At 45.4% G+C, this 18,330-nt stretch overlaps 1 protein-coding gene across 1 annotated transcript in view; it reads left to right on the top strand.

Annotated features, from left to right (window-relative positions):
- The window catches only part of ABCC2 (ATP binding cassette subfamily C member 2), a 687,938-nt gene that overhangs the window by 332,063 nt on the left and 337,545 nt on the right, over positions 1–18,330 (top strand). The gene's annotated exons all lie outside the window — the stretch shown is intronic.

Raw genomic sequence — 18,330 nt, 5'->3', positions numbered from 1 at the left:
GGATGAATAGACCTGGACTATATTTATAGTAGTGGGAGGAGATTTCCTTGCACCTAAATGGACTTGGTCTGCGTTGGACTATGCTGTCTCCACCTCCTGCCAGGAAGCTGGGCCAGAGAGGATGGAATTGGTTTGGGCTAGGTACAGACACTCTCTGCCCAAAAGCACAAAGAGAAACTGAGTATAAATATAGGGGCCCAGACCCCAGAACATTATAACTCGCTGGAATCAAGGAACCTGCTAAGAAGAAGAGTTGGAAGAACTGTCAAGAGGAGTACTGCCCCTTATCTGTGTTGTTGCTTTGTTTGGTTGGCCTGCAGTTGCTGCTTCTGCCGTGGGCAGGTAAATGACTGGACTGAACTTTCTTTACTTGTTGCTGAGTATCTCGAGGCCTTCAAGTTTAGCTTGCCTCCTGTCCTGAAGTCTAGGGGACCGCAAAGACTTCACTGATCTCTCCGTACCGCCTCCAGAACCACAGAGGGGGGGAAGCAACCGACTCAGTCGCTGGCTCCATGTCCTGAAGGCACCACAGAGGGCACCACCGCATGCCGCACCGCAACCCTGGTCTCACTGATGACGACCTCTGCTGCTGAGCAGCTGCTTGCACTGTGACCTGTGGGTACCGCACTCCACGCTGCCTCGCTTCACTTCGCCGCCCTGGTCTCACCGATGCTGTTACTGACTTCGACACCCGTGGCTGCACCGTGGCTTGGGGGCACCGCTCGTCAGTCTTACGACGCCCCGCCCCATCCCACACCGCAGTCCGGATCGACCGACGCCAAGCCCCGTAACCGGCACTGTCACTTGCACCGTGATCTGTCAACACTGCAATGACTACCAACTTCAAGGAACTATCTTTTTAAGGTTATTTTTGCAAAGTGCATATTTTTAAGTACAGTATGTTGGATTTTTATTGTTTCGGTCTTGTTTTGAATATATAAAGTATTGGATATCTTTCTAAACTGGTGTGGTGTCCTTTTTTTGTGTTTTCACTGTATTACTGTTGCCTCTGAAATAAGCCTGACTGCTCGTGCCAAGCTACCAAGGGGGTGAGCAGGGGTTATTTTAGCAGTGTATCCCTCTTACCCTGACTAGAGAGAAGGGTCCCTACTTGGACAAAGGTGCAAACCATTGCCAACTAGAGACCCCCATTTCTAACAGTCACCTATTACCACAGCAAATAATTTTTATGGTGGGGAAATGATATTAAACAGTGTTTAGCAAACCAAAGGTCAATGAGCGTTAGGGTGTAGCCAAAGGTGTAGCTAAAAACAAAAGGCCTCATTTATGAGGAATTGACTTAGGGCAGTGCCGCAAGTCTTCTTGCAGAGCTGCCCTATGCCAATGTGAAAGTGCTGGAATGCACCTTATTTATGAAATACTGTGCATTCCAGTCCGTTTTCATTACGTTGGCACACAAATTGCTGCCTAGCACCAACATAGGCAGGATTTCTTTTTTACGGGAAGGGACACCTTCCTTCCCCAAAACAATCCTTAGGGGCGTTTTCCTCTTCTATGTGAGCTGCAGAATGCAGCGCACATTGAAAGGAGGAAAAACGAGGAGAAATGAAACACTTCTCCTCGTTACGCATCCACTGGGGAGCTGCCCCAGCTTTACATGATGTTGTAGATATGGGGCAGCATCAAAATCCATAGGTTATGTGTCGGGACCCCACGCAAAGCCCATGGAACACCTCCGTTAATGCAGAGTAAGCAACGCAGTGACTTGCGCTGCTATATCTTTCTCCGTATCTATGAGGCTATGCAAAAACATGCAGGGTGACTTTGCACTGCCTCATAGGTATGGTTGAGACGCTAGCGCCACCTGAGCATCAATAAAAGTGATGCTCTGGCAATGCAAGCCTCTCATAAATAGGCCCAAAATATTCTGTACGTTTTGTAGATCTTTCACCATCAGGTATCAACATATATAATAATGGGCTACGTAAATAAAAAATAAATAAAAAAAGTTATTGCTCAGTGGGAAATGCACTGTAGTACATTATGAAACCTCTATTAGTTAATGCACTGCAGAGGTCTGTGTGTAAGCAGAGAACCACATAATTAAATATTGATTGGTGCAGTGGAGAATACTGATGTGTATTTTTTAGTGCTACGAAGTCACAGCCTGTGACAGAATGCACTGTGAAGATGTAAGTCATATGGAAAAATAGAAGGCTTTAAAACGTGCAAAATGGTACTTTCAAAATGTAGATTTTAATAATACCAGAGCATATGTAGTGCAATTAGTTTTTTACAGAACTGTACCTTCAGCACCTCTTTAGGGACACTAAGGGCTGTGTAAACGCAGTTAAAATTAAAAGCAAGAACTTTTCAGCCCAGTTGTTAACTCTTTGCACTGCCACTCAAAAAAACAAATCTTTGCCATCACAAAGAGCCAGCACTGCTCCCAAGCATCCTTTACACTTGCAGGTTAACTGATACAGCACATGTGCCTTTCATTCAGGCAAGCAGCTGATAACGATCTAAATTAGCTGCCCCAGGGTGGCTATCTTTTTGCAGGGACAATTGAAGGTGGGGAATCTGTGAACCCCTTCCCAGGACTCCATGACCCCCCTGGGGCTCGCGCCTCACAGATTGAAGACCTCTGGTAGAGGGTGCCAGAGAGGTAGTGAGCGGATGCAGTGTCTGTGTTTAGGTGCTGCTCACAAAGAGCGCATCATTCACATTTAGCGTGGCAGATGCCAGGTCAGCGTCTGTCAGAATATATATTTTTTTTGTTTTATATCGCGTGAACTTGACCTGGAGGTATTGGAGTGCTTTATATGCGACCAACCAGTTACATCACCCAAGAAAACATTTACCTTTTTTAGGCACGGGGGAGATTAATTGATTTTCCCAGTGTCACAGGAGGTTGAGTGACGCAGAGACTCGAAGCTGGTTCCTCAGTTCTAAAGTAGCCAGCTCGGGCAATAGTGCCACATCCTCTCCCACATACGCTGTATTTCAATAGATAGTTTAAATGTCCACTTTATGACCAAATTAGCACTCTTTATGTTTTCAGCCAAGGGCGAGGGTTACCTTTAACTGCGACTTGGAAGAAGCGTGTAGGAGCAGCACTACTTCTGAGACTTGAGAGAATGTCTGCTGGCCAGCCCTAGAAGTTTAATCTGGGGGCACAAAGGAGCAGCCACATAGACTGGGAGTGTACTTGGGTCCATGCCTGTCAACATTTTATCTCCCTTCCCAGGAATCTTAGTGATGACTTTTTCAGTGTTCTCACTTTTGTTTTTGAGGAACAAAGCCAGGAAAAAGTTTCGCAAAGCGGCCCGACACCCTGACAAATAGGGTGATGCTATTTAAAATGACAAAAGTCTAAGTAAGTTAAATTTTTAGTGTACTGTTGTGTGGGGCAAAGGGTGTATAGGCCACAGACACAACACACACACAAATGGTCTTTACAAATGAACCATGCTCTGCCTCTTGCAGGCACACTCTTATCTATTTAATACATTGTTGTGAATGGATCTAGGACCCTAATTAGATATTCCAGATGTATGCCCTTGTGTGGTTATAATAAATCATATCCTTATAAAGGCATAAGAATCATATCCATATTAAGTCATAGCCAAAGCAGTCCAAATACGGCAAGGCTACTCCCATAGACTCCTAGAAAGTACAACGCGTTCTTACACAAACCAAGCCTTCAGCAGCCTGGGAATTTCTCCTGCTTCTGTTTTGATTTGTCCTAGAACTCCTGAGAGTCCTGAAAGAACTGCCAGTTCTTAGTGACGTCTTATGTCCAATCTTACGTCAAACTCTGCACCTTCCAGGTATAAATATACCAGCATCTGCCTTAAGCAAACACACGGTGGTTTGGAGCAGATCGGCTATCTACTTGCCCGATGCCCAGCTGATGCGAGTGCCGAAGGAAGCCGACCCTCCCTGCTTACGCACTGAGAGAGACGCTGTCTTTTCTCCTGCCGAGAAAATTCAGCTCCAGTGTTTCCCTGACACCCTTGCGGGTTTCTGGGAGATCGAGTCCTGAGAGAGAGATACAAGACCTCCTTCATTCTATACCCAAGGTACGGAACTGATTAGACCCATAGAGAATTCTTGATTCAGATTCTTCACAAAAACTGTAACTCATCTACTCCTTCCCTGTACTAGGCTTAGGTTAGGTACACTTGGGTAGGCGTATCTTAGAAACACCAGATGAGCACGTTTAGTCATTATTTTATTATTGTATGTATTTTATCCATTTTAAGTATCCTATGGCTTAGAAACCATATAAATGCTTTTACAGTATTATTTCACAATACTCCTTTTACTGTACGCACTTTACTTTATGACAAGTATTGCAATTGTGGCAATTCATTTCTCTTACATGAGAAAGAAGACTGCTCAATAAATAACCCTTTTATTGAAAACGCCCGACTCTCTATTTCTCTGCATTTCTAGTGAAACAAAGCATGCACGATTGACTGAGTAAAATAGCTATCTATTGTTTCCGCGACTCTAGAGATATATTCCTTATTCCAGGGGGAACAAAGTTGTCGTGTGATATGGTTGTTAGAAGCTAATCCCTTCTTGTCTATTCAGGAAAGCTAAACGCCTTCTTGTTTACGCAAGAAAGTTTCTAGTGACCCCTGAGCTAGCTGGCACAGACAATTAAGTCTAACATATTCAATGGAGACCTAGTCGACCTCAGTCCTACGTCTAAGCTATCGTTTGTTATTCCAATGCGCGGAGCCTATTGGGAATATAGGAACTACACTACAACATGAATGACGACATACATCAACATTTAAGCATGACTAAACAACAGGTGTGTCCTCATGAACCACATTACATACTCCCGACATTTCGATAAAACTTCACATTTGTATAAAGCTCAGGCAAAGACAGAAGGTAAAAGAAGGAATAATGAATGCTTGAGCAGTTAACTCTTTCGCTGCGGCGGCTATTCCGCTGCAGCGCTAACGGTCGCGGGGGGGGCGCGCGGGTGAGCTCCGCGGGTGACAGAACCGTTCCGTCATGAGCACAACTCACCCGCGAGCCGTGACGGAACGGTTCCGTCAATAGCCTCAAAGAGGTTAATAGTCACGGGGTGGGGACTTTAATGTCTGATAACATCTAATGCTTTGTTGTTCATAGTCTTGATATTGTTGAGTCATGTTAAAGAGTATGGTTGGTGGCCAGCTCTGGATTGATCTCTCTCCATCTCACCATTGGAGCCTGACTCAGCAGTTGGCTGGGTGGCGATGAGGCTACTACTCCTTCCTGTGTGGCATTTTCCCACACTAGCCTGCCATGCGATTCTGCTAGAGCAGCGTTTCTTAATGGTTTGTCTTTTGTGGACCCCCACTTAATCATTACTGGAATCTGAGGACCCACACGGAGTCATTATTTTAAGTTGGGGACTCCCGCCTTAAGCAATTTCTATGATTTGAACCTCAAAACAATACACAAATACAAAAGCTACATTACCAAACAAATGCTAAAAATGTACTTCACAGTCAAACATAAAAAAGCTTTCTCCATTTTCAAATTTGCTTCTTTATTTACATATACTTTATTCATTTTAACCTATTAATTATAATATTTAATTTTGTTACGGTTGCGTACTCCTTGAGCATGCTTCATGGAACTACACGGGTCCCGACCACAGATTAATAAGCACTGTGCTGAGGCATCACGGGGGCAGATGGAGGCATCAGTGAATAACTTGCAGGGGCAACATTTGCAAAACATTGTTGTGCTTCCTGTTCAGAAACCCTTCTAAAGAAAGAAACGTTCTGAGGGATCTTGGCGCTATCTTGATTAGTGGTTATCGTAGTACTCCTGACCATAGTAACATACCATGGTCGGGTTTTGAATTTTACCCTGTGTTGACTGGTACGCAGGAACACAGGATCACCCACAAAGAGTGATCAAAGCTTTGCATGCTTGCAATGGTTTATCAATCAATCAATCTGGGGTGGTTGGGTCAACTGAAGAGCCAGCTATTGAGGCTCTTCCAGAAGGTGTGCAGAGAGGGGGAGCATCTTATGTAGATTTGGATCTTGTTCCAGGTCTTTGCCGCCATGTAGGAGATGGTTCTTCCACCGGCTCTGGCTCTGTGGATGCGCGGGGTTTCGGAGAGAAGTTTCTCTTGGGTACATAGAAGGAGACTCTTTTGTTAAGGTATTAGGGTCCAGTGTTGTGGTGGGATTTGTAGGCATGGGTGAGTAGCTTGAATGTTACTCTTTTCTCGACGAGGAGCCAGTGAGGTTTTAGAGGTGTTGGGTGATGTGTTCATGTCGTGGGATGCCGAGGACGAGTCTGGCCGTGGTGTTCTAGATGGTCTGGAGTTTGCGAAGCAAAGATTTGTTCATTCTAGCATTGAGGGGATTCCCGTAGTCCAGTCTGCTAGTTATGAGTGCGTGGGTGAAGGTCTTTCTGGATTCGGGGGGTATCCATTTAAAGGTCTTGCGAAGGATGCGGAGGGTGTTGAAGTAGGTGGAGGCGACGGCGTTAATCTGTCAGATCATGGTGAGGGAGGAGTCGAGTATTATGCTGAGGTTTCGGGCGTGATCCGTGGGGGTTGGGGGTTTCCAAGGGCGGTGGGCCAGGTGATGTCCCATGCTGAGGGGGTGGATCCGAGGACTTCAGTCTTCTCCGAGTTGAGCTTAAGGCAGCTGCTGCTCATCCAGGATGCAATGTCTTTCATTCCTTCCTGGAAACTAAACTGAGTCTGGTGGTGTGGGGGTACTTAGTGAGGGAGAGGATGAGCTGGGTGTCGTCGGCATAGAATACTATACTGAGTCCATGCTGTCTGTGGATGGAGGCGAGGGGAGCCATGTAGATGTTGAAGAGCATGGGGCTCAGCGATGATCCTTGGGGTACTCCGCAGTTGATCTCTGTGGGTTCGGAGAGGAAGGGCGGGAGTCTGATTCTTTGAGTTCTGCCGGTGAGGAAGGAGCGGAGCCAGTTAAGGACGGTTTCCTGCATGCAGACGTCGTGGAGTCAGGCAGTGAGAGTACGGCGGGAGACGGTGGTGAAGGATGCAGAGAGGTCTAGTAGGATGAGAGCCGCGGTGTGGCCTTGGTCGAAGAGAGTACGGATGTCGTCGGTGGCAACAAGGAGGGCTGTCTCGGTGCTGTGGTTGCTGCGAAATCCAGATTGGGAAGGGCCGAGGATGGAGTTCTCTTCGATGAAGTTTGTAAGCTGAACGTTGACGTTCTTCTCAGTGACTTTGGCCGCAAAGGGGAGGAGAGAGATGGGTAGGTAGCTTTTGAGGTCCGTTGGGACTGCGGAGGGCTTCTTGAGGAGGGGCTTGACTTCTGCAGGGAAAGTGCCGGCTTTGAAAGTGGTGCTGTTGGTGCGTTGTAGCTCAGGTGCTATGGCGGTGACGGCTATGTGAAAGATGTGCAGTGGGCAGGGGTCCGTGGGAGCTCCAGAGTGGATGCTTTTCATGGCCGTGGCAGTGTCTTCGGTGGTGACCGGGGTCCAGGTGGATATGGTAGGTATGGCTGTCGTTGCTGGAGACAGGGGTGGTTTTGGTGTCTGGTGTATGTTCATTGGAGTTGTCGTAGAGGGACTTTATTTTCATATAGAAGTTTGTTGCAGACGTCCTGGAAGGATGTGACATCTGTGGCTTCACTGGGGGGGTTGGGAGGGGTTGGTGAACAATGAAGTTCATAGCTTCATTGTTCCTGCACTGTGGATTTTGAATTGCTTCAGCGGTGTTAGTCCAAATAACCCACGATGAGGGGTTAGGAAAGAGTTCTGTTATGAGTCTTCCACTCAGCATTATGACTGGTGATATCTTGATGTTAGCATCGTAAGCATTATGATAGTCATGTAGGAACTGATATTTGGGCTAATCTGCATTTCCGATCCCTTTGTTCTCTTGAACCTCCCTGTTTGCTTGAGGCCATCAGGGTGTGATCCTCCGATTCTTTACACCCAGGGAGCCATCATAGTCTGCTCTCTCCTGACAATGTAAGGGAGATCTCTTGTCTGTTTTTAGGTCTCGCGCCTGTGCGTTGCAGTGTGCAACACAGTCGCTCAGCGAGAGTCCTTTTGGAGAGGGTTTGAAAATCAACCTACGAATCGCACACGCTCATGCATGTGCTTTTCCTTTTGTGCTTCGCTATTGGACTTTGCGTGCATCTTGTAATGAAAAGCAGCACACAATTGGCTAAAGGCGGGCACAGTGCTCCACCCATGGCCTATTGGTGTCTATTACGCGCACCAAGGCCATGTGGTTTCAATTATAGTGCCCAGACACGGTAGCAATAATTGAAACCACACGTCACGCTGTGGCACATGCACCACTCGCGAGCTTCTTCTGTTTTTGGATCCATTTCGCAGGGAAGCACCTAAATGAAAGAACCGCTGACATCTTGTTTACCAAGGGAAAAATCATATTTTAAATGGAAATCAAGTTTTCTAAGAACGAAATACATTTTCAGCTTTTCTATAATGAGAATAGGAAAAAGAAAACTTAAAGAACAAATTTGCTTTTGCTTTATTGCTGTTTTGTCATTTAACCGTCCTTCACCCCCCCCCAAAAATGGGATTTGAGTACGAACAGCCGCCCTTGTTAACTTACAGCATTTTTCACTCTGCGCAGTCACTGCCACTGGCCCAAGGGTCCAATTGTCCTTTTTTTTGTCATGAAGCGACCCTGAAGCAAAGGTCCCTTGCAATTCCGTTCTAAATGCGTCACAATCGCCTCTACTCACAATCAATGCCAATGTACCGGGAGTCGGGACCTCCGATATTTCACTGTGATCTCCCAGGGACGCATGTGTCAAATAATTGTAGGATATTAAGTCAAAGAGTTATTTCGAAGCGTGGAAGCCCTGGGGGTTTCAGGTATGCAAGCTGTTTCAGGCTGGCAACGCGCCCATGTGCCATTCCAAGCATGGCACAAGACAGCCAGAGCTGTCCGTCTGCAATCGCGGTAATGAGGCATCTGTGGTTGAGGACGTTGAATTATTACTGTTCTGAAGTGTATGCCGTACATCTTCCTAAACAATGCCGCTTTGAAGATCTGGAATGTCGCTGCCTGACATGTCACTTTGCTGGATTCCGTGACTTTATCATTCAAAACAATGTCCTTTCAGTTCCAAAGTGCACGGTCTAAAGAGCTGGCAGAAACGAGGCATCCTTCCGTCATCTTCAAAGCAGATTTGTGCGTTTGATTCCCTGAATGTTCAAAGCAACAAACAAGTGTTTCTGTTGTCAGTGCATTTTTTATTAGCTATATTTATTGCTCCGCACACCCTTGTTAGGTCTTGCCTATGCAACGCGCATCCGTTGCGGTAGGAAGAGACCTCTTGGAATTGATGAGCTTTTTCGGGCAAAAACGTGCACGCGTTGCATTGCCTTCAATGGCAACGCGTGCTAGTTTGACGTTTCCCTTGCGGGAGCGCGCAGCGCCAGTTGGTCGCACGCTCCCGCAAGGGAAACGCTGCCTGCTCTCGGCCGCTCCCGCCCTCGCGCACGCTTGCGCGCAATGCTTGTTTATGTAAGCATTGGCCGAGTGCACACACAACTCCCGCTTCTTCCCCTCCCCACCTCCCGCATGGCCAATGCTTGTTTTATTTCGGTGCTGTCGGTGAGTGAGGCTTTTGGACGGGTAAAAAGGGGACCCGAGGTGCTGGATATATTCTTAAGGACCTTAGGCCTTTATAGGCAATCTAGGAAACCCCTATAAAGGGCACCCCATACAAGTGCATTTTTATGTCTGACATATTCACCCTGATGCCTCCCATTTCATGTTGCTGCCATGCTCTAAACGCCGCGAGACAACATACACAAGCTGGAAAGTTCTGCAAACGCCCCAAAAAAATATTTTAAAAAAAATGTAAACCATATCCACAAAACAGAATGAAATTGCCATTGAGTGATCGTTCTTGTGAACTTCAATGAAGAAGTGAATCCGAAGGGCGGCTCAGTTTGGTGACCGGAAGCCAGTCACTGCGGTAGGTGTCTGTGTTCAGAAAGTGAAGGGAGGAGGGGGGCTTTAGGGCAGAGAGAGAAAGTTCAGCTGAAACAGAAGGAATCGCTCCTTCCCGCCACCAGCTCGTTAAGGGCGGCTCTGATTATCTCAATTAAATTCATTGGTATCCGCCCCGTGGCACTGCCCCCCCAGCCTTGCCAGCCCCATTTACATAATCATTTAATCCACCTTTTTATTTTTTACAATCTGTGCCGAGCAGAGGTGGGGTCCGGCGGTGCAGGCTGGCAGCTGCGGGGACTGTTTTTTGTTGTTTTGGGCTCTGGGGGGGAGTAAACTCAGTTACATCAGAGAGAGGCATTTTCCCATCAATTAGTCGGGCTCCTCCAGCCCCCTCCCCCACCTCCTACAAACATAATAAGGGGAGGAATGAAAGGGTTTTTTCCCTTCTGCTTTGAGTGAGTCTTTCTTGAATGCAGAGTTTTCTTAGTTAATTGGGGGTGAGGTATTTACACCGACCTCTGGTCACTCAGACATGATGCTAAAGTTGCCCCGGGGTAATGTCTCCGAACTGCAGAATGATTTTCATGCTTAGATGGAGATTCATAAGTGCCGACAAGTCTCTTACCATTTCTAACTTGTGCCACATTGCACCTTAGTCCCTAAGTCTTAACGAGCCCCTGCTAGATATCATTTACCTAAGTGGTAGCAACAAGGTAACAGCCCCCTTCTATGCTCCAGTGTTTGTGCTGGTGATTCCTGTTTTGGGACATAAGAGCTTCGGTCTGGCATTGGGCACAGTACCTTCAGCAACACGAGAACCTTCTCTGGTGGTGAAGGACCCCTTTGGCAGAAGTCGTTGGTCTGGTATTCAGACAAGCCTCTGGATCTTGCAGAATCCTCCTTGGTGGACACGTCCGGCAGTCAACACCAGGTAATCAGCCCACAGGCTCTGTGGTCTGGTGGTTGCCACTTGAATCTGCACACAGCAGCAACAGAGTCGAGGGGCTACCTCTACTGGCAGACAGGGGGGAGAAATGTTCCCACGAGTTGACTGGCTCTTGGGAGATGCCCGTGATGAAGCACCTCAGCAGCGGCCCCAATCGATGCTTTTGGGTGACAGCCCACAATACACATTCAAAGGGCCCTTGGTGCATTACAACAGCCCTACAGTATAGTCAGTCCTGATGGACATTCAGCCTCACACCTCACTCACTGGGATCCTCGTCTCTGGATCCCCACTAGGCCTTGTTTCTCCTGTCTCTCCTACTCCTTACAGGGGACTCTTGTCTTGCCAGTCAGGCTGGCTGGTTCTCCAGGCTCAGGGCAAGTGTTCTTGGCATCTTTTGCAGTGCCACCCTTCCCAGCTGGGAGATCAGCAGACCAGGATCCACTCAAGTCATGGTGATCTGTTGGTAAATGTTATGTTAAATTCACTAATTAGGTGCACAATTGCCCAAAGGCGTCTTGGCACTGACTACTGAGTGCACGAAGGAAACAGAAAGTTATTCTTTATTAAATAAACAAGTCTTGATAGATCTCCTGAAAGTAATAAGGTTGGTAGAGGATTTGATAGGTAGAAAGACTGTTCCAATTGTTGGAAGCATTTAGCAAGAAGATGCGGCCACCCCAGTCTGCACGTCCAAGTTTAGGGATGATTAGCCAATCTTAGGGCCAGATGTACGATCATTGGCAATTGCGACTCGCAAATTGCACCATATTGCAAGTCGCATATGCCAATGTACAACAGTGTCTGAGACACTTTTTGCGATTCCCAATAGGGTCTCAAATTGCATGCCTCATGCATATTAAAGAGGCTGTTGCATATTGCAACCCCATTCTGAATAGCTGGCCTTCCCAGGGACGGTGCCTGCTGGGCTCAGCAGACCTCCATGTCTGGGACTTCTTTTAAATAAAGCAGTTTTTTTTTAATGCAGCCTATTTTCCTTAAAGAACAAGCATTGACATAGCCAATAGGTCTCGCCTTTGGGACCTTATAAGTGTTTAGCCATGCAACAGTTGTTGTTGCACTAAGGATATTGTGCTGCATAACTAAATACTTATAAGGTCCCAAAAGCGAGACCTATTGGCTATGCTAATGCTTGTTTTTCTGTGTACAGCTCTGTTTGAATAGCAGTTCACTTAAGTTTCCAAAATTCACACAGTCGGGACAATGTCGAGCACGGATAATGTATTTAATGCAAGACATTGTAATACTAATAAGGAAGGAACATTGAAATAGAAGGGCTATAGTTCCATATAGATGTGCAATTAAAAACAAGGTAAAATGAAAATAATATAATATCTGTACAAAGGTAAACCTTTGGTTTTTTTTTCGTTTTTTGTCTTTTTGTATCTTTCTGTTTTGTTTTCTAAAACTAATTGTACCAATATAGAAGGCGATTGCTGTTTTAATAATGCATGTATATCCTTTACATAGCGTCACTAAATGTAGATGCGTTTCATGAACTGGTGATCGGGGGAGGGATCAGTCCAGCCATAATGGGTATATGAAAACATTAGTCCCAAAAGTTGTGTCTGCAACAGGGTATAGAACAGTGATTTAATCTTTTAACTTCTATTGCTCCCCACTTAATCAATACTGGGATCCGTGAGCAGGCGTCGCGAGCCCCCAAACGTCCATTGACAACAGGTTGAGAACCGCTGGTGTAGAATGTTACCATTGTGTTTGCAGGGCCTAGAACATTTTGTACTGTATCATGGCTCTACACGTTGCATTTTTTTAATGTGCATGCAGTATATAGATGGCAAGGGTATAACACTTAACAGGGTTACGTTTCCAATCAAAGATTTTTATATATAGCATATTTTTCTTAACAATATTATTTTCTACGTATTCAAATATGTATTTATGAAATTATTTTAAATCAGAGCTGAATTACGTGGACTGGAGTACTGAGGATACAAAAGTACATAATTAGATGGACAAACAATAATAAAGCGCCTTTTAGTGTAGCTTGCTGAACGATTTTCAGATGATAATCTCTCAATTAGTTTGAAGTTCTCTGTAAAAGGTGGGCAATGATCGAGCATGTGAAGTCTTCATTCAAGGTTACTCATTCCACGTTGCTCTTCTCAAGTTGGGATGAAATCCTGAATTGGTTGGTAACAGTAAGTGGAGTTGAAATAAGTTTACAATTTTTTGAGTATAGCTGCACCTTTGCGATTTTCAATGGACACTTTTCGCCTTTAAAAAGCAGGCCCAATTTATCTCTGGGAAAAGTGCTTAAAATGTGGGAAGAAACTAAGGAAATCTGTTTGCAAATACTAACGTCTTTGCTTATTCTCCATCTGCACTTAAAAACTTGTAATGGTGCACTGATCATCCTCTTGAGGACGCTAATGATTCACTGTTTCTTACCTTCATTGAAAGCTAGCTTGTCTAGGCTCTGCTCTTAAAATTACACAGTCTACTCAAATAGCAGGCCTCTGGCTGGATCCCATCTTTACCCACATCACCCACTCCTAATCTGCCTTTACAATTTTGCTGACTCGGACTGCCCATTTTGCATCCCTTTTTAGGTCTCGCACCTGCGACGCATCGCGAAGCGATGTCGCAACGAGACCTATAGTCAGCGAGTCTGCTTTCAAAGAGACAGGAGATGGGCACGCGCAGCATGCCGTAATCGGATCAGGTCGCGCGCACGTTCACCAGCTCCTGTCTCCCATGAAAGCCTCCAACACACACAGCCACACCCCCCCTGTTTTCGCTTCCCACACGCACGCACACACACACACACACGAGAGCACACACAGAGAGACACACGCAAGCAAATACACGAGCGCACATACACACACACAAGCGCACACATCCAGAGACACACACCACCCCCCCCAGCGCCACCGCCACACTCCAGTACAACTAAGCCCCTCTCACCGCATCGCCGCCACTCCGGACTTCTGCAGCCTCCGCGGGGCTCTCCCTCCGGCATGGGAGCCCCGCGTCACCACTGCTCTTCTGGACCAGCCACTCCGTGGGCGCGGGCTTCAGAAGACGGAAGTCCCGCCCCACTACAGGCGTGACGTTCCTGAACTTCCGGTACATCTCTTCGCAGCTTTTTTTATAGGTATCGGTATAAACCGCACAGACAAGTGAAGAACAGAGAAACTGTCACGGTCACGTAAATCACAGCAGGCCAAACATTAACAATAATTATGAAAATGACATCTCGCTGGCAGCCAGCTGTACACTTGCAGAATCCACAACAAAAAGGTAATCTATGCAAAGAACAAGTGTGTATTATTCATCAGCAAAAAAATGAATAATCCATGAAGAGAAAGAAAAACGCAATTTCCGGAGAACTTGGTACAACGCCACGGAGAAACGAGAAGGGGGGGTGTGGCGGGGGGAGGGGGTTTGTTGCCAGTGCCTGACCACGCTTGGGGAGTATCATGTGTCCCTCAATATGCAAGTTAATCCCCCAAATGAAGCAGGCATTCAAGTGCTGTCCACTGGTTATACCGCAACCAAGGATCGTCTGCATGGTTGATTAGACACAATTATGTGGTCACTATATTACCCAGTTCTGGGTATGGCGGGGAAAAAGAAAGGGTTCGAAAACATCAATTAAAAAAAAAAATCTTATTCACATTACGAATGAGTCACAAATATGTGTATGTGAGTAGGTACGACCAGAAGCAAGTCACACCCATAAGCAGTACACACATCAGTATCCCAAGTCTTAACGGCCGACTTTGACGATGGGCAACCAGGTTCGAGTCTCGGCGTCGGCTCAAACATGCATCCCATGATTCTGGGCAAATCACTTAATCTCCTCGAGCCTAACAATGAATGTGGCAGTATGTAATGCACCTGGTGCTAATGTAAAGCGCTCCGATACCTGCGGTCGAGTTTGCGCTATATAAACAGCAACAAAAATATAATATATATTGTAATCGCTGGAGAGAACTCTGTTTACTAAGAAGCGTTTTATTGAATTAGGGCGCGACCACCTGGGGTGTGGCCCAAGGCACTCCCTTGCCTATAGGAAGCGCTCCCTTGTAACACCTATTCAATAAAATAAAATAAAACCTTTGTGACCAGGGTGCTTAGCTACGATTTCTATGTTAATCTGAAGTTAATTAGATGAGTTCTGATTTCTTGTCAGAATGCTTCACAATGACCTAAATGGGTTAGTGGGCTGGGAAGTTTTTTATGCTCCTACTTTAGCACAAGAGATCTGAATTAGCTTTGTTTTTTCCCTTTTGGTAGAAAGGCCAACAGATAGATAAAGTATGTAATGTGGCCAGATCTCTTAACGTGACCAGGTTTCTTAATGTGGAATGGGCCTAAGGCTCGATGGTTACAACTACGAAGCTCCAATGCGGTGCCAAAGATGTACCTGATCTGGCATTAAAGTACATATCTTCCAGTGCTAAAATAATGCCCTCTAAAGGACCCAAAACTTAAAATGCATTGATGGAGTGTACGATAACATTCTTCTACCTTCCTTGCTAAATCAAGTCACATTGTACAGGAGTTACCTGCTAATAAACCTGCTTCGATGGACTGAACAGAATATATTTTTAGGTAAATATATTAGTTCTATCTTTAGATTTTTTTTAAAGAAATTCCTTGGGATGTAAAAAAATATTGCTTGGAGTAATTTGACAAAATCAAGTTTTGTAAACATTTATTTTTGCTGCAATGAAAAGGTGCAAAGTACCACTCACAAATTTTAACATTTGTTTAGTAGGACCCCTGAAAATTAGCAGCACTTCAGCAGTTTATGTAATCCAGGCCCTACGTTTAAGAGCGAAATGGTATTTAAATTAGGAGTTCATTAAAGTAGAGCATGATTCAAATCTCTTCATTGTTTCAGTGGCATAACGCAAAATGATGGGACCCAGAGGATCGCATTTCTCTTAGATATTGTTTGGCCTTGGGCTTAATGGGAGCTCCGTCGGGTTGTGGCCCCCATAGGGGGTTGCCTCCCCCCCCCCCTCCACATGCGACAGGGCCTGCAAGGGCCTGTGTTACGCTCCTGCTTCACTGCCCTACCTATGTGCTTGATGCAAAATGCCCTCTGTTTGCTGTATTACAAATCCAGAATTCTACTGGATTAGGCACTTAGTTTTATGTTTGGTAGGTCAAGGCTCTCTTTATTCCCAGAAATACAACATGCTGGGCGGTACCAAATACAGTGGAAGTAAATAAATATGTACTTGTACTCTCAAGCTTTGTCCACCTCCCGCTGTTCACATAATGGATTCCATACTCACCATTATCCCAGTTTTCATGAGCAGCCTCCTGGGGAAGAAGGTATAGGGACCACTAAGAACTCCAAAAGGGAGTCCCTTTGGCCCCTAGCAAGAAGTGCTCCAATCATAAATCCTGCAGGAGATAAGCCTCCATGTCTTTCCGAGTAGACATGGTGATCAGTAGAGGCCTCGCCCTAGATAGGCAGTGTGTGGCTACTGTAAGTACAGTTCCACACAATTATCTTGGCTGCAAAAATGGTACGAACTTCCAGCAGGAGTATTGTGATGACAAAACACTTTAACAAGCATTTGCAATGCAATAGATCTCCCAGTTGTTAGAGTTTGAGCCATTGTAGTTAGCAATGCCTTTTATTTTACGTTTTATAAACCAACACATAAATAAAAGGCAATGCCATTTACAATGGCAATGGCTCAAACTCTAACAACTGTGAGACCTATTGCATTGCAAATGCTTGTTATCTTTGTTTTTAACACTTTGGGTCAGATTAAGTAATATCTGGCACAACGCAGCACAGAAAGACAACTTGCTGTGATGCGTCTAATGGAGCAAACAGGTATGTACCATATCTTGTGAAAGATGTTTCCAATGTGGCAGCTAACTTAAACAATTGATTGTGTAATACCTCCAACCATTCTGCCCCTCTAAAAACTGTCTAAAGACATAAGAAGAGTTCTTCCCCTCGTTGAATCACAGGGTGACATCCAGAGACTCCAAAGAGTGCAAAATGCTGCCCATGTCTTTTTCTGAACCTTTCCAGGCATGCATCAGTGGGGGATACAATTGAGAAGGTGCACTGGATGCCTTTAGGCATGCATCCTCTTTTAAAGCCTTGTGCTATTGTCGCAAGGCACTTACTAAAACAAGCACTTGCAATGCAAATGGTCTCGTATTTGCGAGAGTTTAAGCGATTGGAATTGTAAATGACAATACCTTTAATTTATGTTTGAAAAACCAATACATAAATAAAAAGGCATCGTCATTTACAATGCCAATTGCTCAAAGTATAGAAAACGCGAGACCTATTGCATTGCAAATGCTTGTTATTTCATGTGTCGGGCCATGCATTTGTTGTGGTATTACAACTTCTGCTGATGTGGATTGCGCAAGTTCTGCTTTTTGATACTTGCTTAAGTTGTCTATTATAACAAAAAAGTGCTGACATTTGAGTAGGTTGGCAAAATAGGCATTTAGCTTTCTATAGTGATGTGGCAGTATTTTCAGATCTTTTGGGCACTGGGGGATCTGGCTACCCCACGGCTTGACATGACTAACAATTATCTACAGTGTCTTTAACTGTTGGAACAGAAAAGTCCTCTGCATGGTAATGGATGTGCACCCCTGCCCTGAGTGCCCAACTGTACTGTTGTCTGGTTCCCTGATGCTGATTGTTGTAAAAGGCAAATACAGATTATGCGTTTGTGTCTTGACATATGCCTGTCTCATGGTTTACAGTCTTGTTGAACCAGGAGGGGCGCCCAACGAACTACCCTCGTAGTGGTGGAAGGCTATGGCCTTCACCAGGAGTTCAGCAGCACAAGCTCAGTGATGAAAGCATACTGTGTATTGATTAGTAGGACTGAATAGGTTTTTTTTTAAGGTTGAGTCTTTGTGACCAACATGCCTTACCGCATGCAACACATTATTGTGTACAATAAGGGGCTTGGAATAATTGTCGCTCTTCTTTGCTGCCTCGTAATTCTCCAGCATGTGCCTTAACGTTACTGCCTGTTCTTCTGTTCAACATTGACCAAGCACTGATTTATTCACCCTTACTTAGTGTCCCTTCGCTGATTGAGCTGTGATTCAAGTACTATTTCCATTGTCTGTGTTTCTTTATCTCCTGTCCCACTCGCCCTTTTTTTGTTTCTTTATTTTGTTCCTGTATACATGCTGTCACTGTCACATAGGGAAAAAACAGTCTACCAATATGCTTGTCTCCTGGTGTACATAGGCTACAAATTCACTCTAATCCACTCTAATACACCCCAATTCACGCCAATCCACTCCACTCCGATCCACTCCTCTCTAATCCACTCCACTTCAATCCACTTTAATCCAAACGCCTCTAATCCACTCCACTCCCCTCTAAACTACTCCACATCACTTTTTGCCACTCTACACCACTCTGTGACACTCCACTCTGTGATACTCCACTCTATGCCACTCCACTCTG

The sequence above is a fragment of the Lissotriton vulgaris genome, chromosome 5, assembly GCF_964263255.1.
Source record: "Lissotriton vulgaris chromosome 5, aLisVul1.2, whole genome shotgun sequence".
Lineage (NCBI taxonomy): Eukaryota > Metazoa > Chordata > Amphibia > Caudata > Salamandridae > Lissotriton > Lissotriton vulgaris.
The sequence above is the reverse complement of the archived record's forward strand: the minus strand, read 5'-3'. Positions and strand labels throughout refer to the sequence as shown.